The sequence below is a fragment of the Cornus florida genome, unplaced genomic scaffold (assembly GCF_030987335.1).
Source record: "Cornus florida cultivar Cherokee Brave unplaced genomic scaffold, ASM3098733v1 CherokeeBrave_3.0.0_Hap2_Chr07, whole genome shotgun sequence".
NCBI classification, from domain to species: Eukaryota; Viridiplantae; Streptophyta; class Magnoliopsida; order Cornales; family Cornaceae; genus Cornus; species Cornus florida.
In genome coordinates, this window is record NW_026775577.1 from 24,881,775 (window position 1) to 24,886,719 (window position 4,945).

Consider the following 4,945-nt stretch of genomic DNA (forward strand, 5'->3'; position numbering starts at 1 on the left):
TAAGAAAATGGTGTCTAAACTGGGGTATGTTTATGTACATTCGGTTGTTTTTTGTTCATCGTTGTTATTATTATTGTTGACGTCATTAAATATTTGGTGTTTGTGGGTGTTGGTTGTGAAATTAACGTTGTAAAGCATCTCTCTCTACTTATTTACTATGTTGAGACATTGTTTTCATCATGCTTGAAGGAAGAGGATTTCTCGAGCAATTGGGTACTGCAAGGAGTTGCCTGTCTTGATTGCAAGTTCTAATAATGCAATTTCAATACGTAAGTGTTTGTTTACTTCCCCTGATATGTGACAATATATATAGAGTGTAAGCAATATGAACTTAATTCATAGTTGTTTCCTGTGAATTGGTAATGAAGCCTTTGGAACGTTATTGCAGTTTTGGATCCTTTTGCCACATATGGCTGTAGATTTATATATATTGTTAGCTGTGTCACAGTATTGATGAAGCAAATGCAATGCTGATAAGTAGATGTTTTTCTAATCATAAATGCACATATAGTCTCTTATTATAAAATTGGGAGTGTGATAAATAAAAAAACTAAGGAGGATGATTAAATTTATTTTTTTTTAAAAAAATATTGTTTTTATTTATCATTTTTGGGATTTTATAATTACAAACTATGTGTGTATTTGTGATTGGACCACATCAGCGGTCAAAGTAAGAATAATTTACTCACCGGTGGATAAGTATTGTCTAATTTTTTATTTTTTATAAATTGTATGAGTCAACGTTGGCATTTTGGTTCAAACATTCTTTATAGTACGGTTAACGCCCCATACAACCTCCGCCAATTCCAACAAATTTATTGAATCTCAATCACTACTTACCACCAAATTGACACTGAAATACACAAGAACACCCTTGTGTGCGCGTGTGTGTATATATATTTATATAAAGATATTTATGTATTTTTACACTTATGTGAAACACCCCAAATAATTATTTTACTCTTACATAAACAAACAAGACAATACAAGTATAGTTTTAGGCTTATCCATATGTAAGATGAGATTAAAAAAAAAGATTAAATTTAGTTACGTTCCCGTAATAGATCGAACATGTCCAAAAGTATATAGCAGGTCTCATGACCCAAAAATACATTGCAACATAATAAAGCCCCTTTTTTTTTTTTTTTTTTTTTTTTTTTTTTTTATTAAAATTCATTTGCAAATATTCCACACCATACATTAGATTACGAAATAATATTTAGAGTTAATAATTACAAACCCCAAAACAGTAAGGCTACATTGCCATTGCAACGATTACAAAATAATACAAGTTTAGTACTAGCCTTTACAAAAATTACATTGATTACAAAAGAAATCAAATGATCCCTCTAATCTTATCTAAGCTTGTGGGGGAATATCATCCACCACCTCTTTTTCGTAACCTAAAAAATGATAGAGGAATGAATACAAAGCCCAGTAGAGATTGCCTAAGTGACATCTCCTCAAGCAAGGTAAGTAAACGCATGCTTTACACTCAAAGAATAGAGAATTGAAGATGGAATCAAGCTAAGTAACTTATAAAATCTCGTTTATGTAACGACCCAAATCCACTGGATCCGGATCATTAAACGGGTCCTCATCGGACCCAAAATCACCCAAGGGTAACACGGTCCTTTCACGTTAAATTTGACATGTGTACATTACACGTCGACTGGTTTGGGTCATTCACAGTGACATTGCTCACTGCCCAAAAATAAGAGATACCGGTCGACGTGTGGAGAGCTACACGTCGACTGGTTTGAGACATGTACAGTAGAAAAGCTCATTGCCCACATACCGGTCGATATGTGGGAATTTCACATCAATTGATTTAAGTCATTTGGTCGACGTGTGGGGATTACATGTCGACTGGTTTGGGTCATTTTTCTGTTTCTTTAGTTACTCCAACAATGGTAACAAACCATCCTTTACCACCACTACCGCCCACTACCACCATCGCATGTGCATATTTATATGCATTTCAACACCCAATACAATAACAACATTGATAACATAATTTTGGATGATACATAACACGTTCCAAAAAAAAAATACACCAAGAAGGATTTAGTAAGATTATATTTAATTACGTCTCCAAATACGTCAAATATATATATATATATATATATATATATATATATATATATATATATATCCAAAAGAATAGTCATTCCATTGTAGTGACAATTTCTAAATAATACAAGTTCGTTCTGATTATTACAAAATAATACATATTGTGCCAATTCTTTACAAAATGAGGCTTAAATGCAAAATATAACGAAATGAACAGTCTTCAAATCCAAGTTAAGGCTGTGGTGGATTATCGTCTGCCACTTCTTTTCCATGTCCTGAAAATGTTAAAATAATGGGGTGAGTTAAACGCTCAGTAGGAGGTACCTAAGACACACCTCTTATGACCCCGTGAATCTACGTCAAGGAATAAGTAAATGGATGCGGGATTATGCCACAGAGGATGCACATCAACAACCATAACATCAAATGTATAAATAATGTCATACAAACATAAATATGCCACATATGCTAATGAAGTGCAATGACATGCCGGTGTCGCTCCCCATTTTCCAAAAACAACTCCGTTTCACATTCCAAACCGTTAATGCAACCTAACCCATAGCACCTCTATGGCGTCACGAGGGAAAGATTGGCTAGCTATCCCCGACCACATGGCACCTCCATGGTGTCGTATGAGCCTAGGTAGCTCAACCACACTAGGGTCTCTCCCTAACTCCCTCTAGATCACATTAACACCCCGGACTACTAGACACTTCCTAGGCGTCCGAGTTTTCGCAAAACCCTTTTTAAAATCATTTCCCAAAATATTTCCATTACCTTTTTAAAACAACTTTTCCCCCATTCCATGCCCAATGAATATGTATAAATGCACCATGCCTCTTACATATCATAATTGTTCATCCATTTAAAATTTTAACTATAAACGCAATTAAAAGAATTTTTATAACACACATGTCATGTTTCTTACTACCTCTGAGGCAACTCAAATACATAAGGCATGGAGTATAATCAATTAAAGCATGCTTTCTCATAAAATGACAACCAACACATAATCACATATCATATATACAACAATTAAGTCATCTTTGCAAGAATCTACACAAATTAGGCATACTCTACAACAATTTATGAAAAATAATTCATAAAAATCTAAGAAAATGTGAATTAGAACCTCTATCTCCAAGAATACAAAAAGCCCCAATTTCAAGCCCAAATTTGAAATCCCTAGGGTTGGCTAAATGATGCTTGGCTCCTATCAAATTGACGGCCTCGATGAGCTCTTCGACTTTGCTTAAGGAAGTGCTATCAAATTCCCAGAAGTGCTAGGCTTAATCAAGCCTTAAAATTGAAGAAGAAAAGAAAATGAAAAAGAAATGCAAGAGGGAGAAAGAGCTGTCGGGAAGAGAGAGAAAATGAGGCCATGAATTGGTCTTTTGGCCACTAAAGGAGTTAGTGGTGGGTCCCACCACAAAAATCTAACCTTTTTATTTATTTTTTTTCCACCACAAATATATGAACATGCTCCAATTATACTACACCCCCACAATTTAATTCTTAATAACACAATTATGCACAAAATAATTATATATGACATGCAATGGACTCGTGACATAACCCCCATGCACAACAATACCCGGGACCCGAAAAACGAAAAATGCCGAAATGGTAACCATTGCATTTCCATGAGTCCTAAACTCAAGAAAATTCCCCAACCAACTCTTGGACACTCCTAGCACACCCCACAGTGTCCGGCACGTAAAACGAAAAAAGACAAAAATGCCCAGCAAAAATAGAAATTCTAAAAAAAATAAAAAATGATGAAAAGCAGAAGCATTACAATCTCCCTAACTTAAAAGGATTTCGTCCCCGAAATTAAGCCATACCTAGGGAAAGAATAATGCTAAATACTTGAAGCAAACCTCCTGTTTGAGCTCCCAAGTAGCCTCCTCAACTCCGTAATGCCTTCAAAGAACCTTCACCAATGGTATCGTCTTATCCTTCAACACTTTCTGCCATATGTCAAAGATCTGAACTGGTCATTCCTCGTAGAAAACATCCTTGTCAATGTCTATGTCAACCCAATCAAGAATGTGAGACATATCTGACTCATACTTCTGTAACATCGATACATGAAAGACATTGTGGACCATGTCTAACTGTGGTGGCAAAACAAGCCATTAGGCAACCTTTCCTGTCCTGTCCAAGATCTCAAAAGCTAATGAATCACAATGATAACTTGCCACTCTTCCTGAACCTCATCAACCCCTTCCGTAGAGAAACCCGAACGAAGACGTGGTCTCCCACCTTAAAGGATAGCGGTCGTCATCGCCTATCCACATAACTCTTTTGTAGGCTCTGAGCTATGAGCAATCTCTGCCTGATTAACTTAATCTTCTCGATAGTCTCGAGTATAATGTCGGGTCCTAAGGCGGCTGTTTCGCCCACCTTAGTCCAACAAATAGGAGACCTACAAGGTCTGCCATACAACACCTCGAATGGAGCCATCTGAATGCTTGCTTGATAACTGTTATTATAAGCAAACTTAACAAGTGAAAGGTAGTCCTCCCAACTACCTCCCAAATGAAGTACACAGGCCCGAAGCATATCCTCTAAGATCTAATGGTACGCTTTGATTAGCCGTCCGTCTGTGGATAGAATGCCGTACTAAAGAGTAGCGGTGAGCCAAATGCTGCATAAAGTTCTTCCTAGAACTTCAAAGTAAACTTGGCATCCCTATCTAAAACAATAGATGTTGGAACTCTGTGCAATCTCACAATTTCTTTCACATACAGCACACCAAGTGCCTCTGCATTATCTGTTGCCTTAATAGGCAAAAAGTAAGCCGCTTGGTCAATCTATCAATAATGACCCATACGGCTTCATTTCCCCTCCGTGACCTAGGAAGACTTGT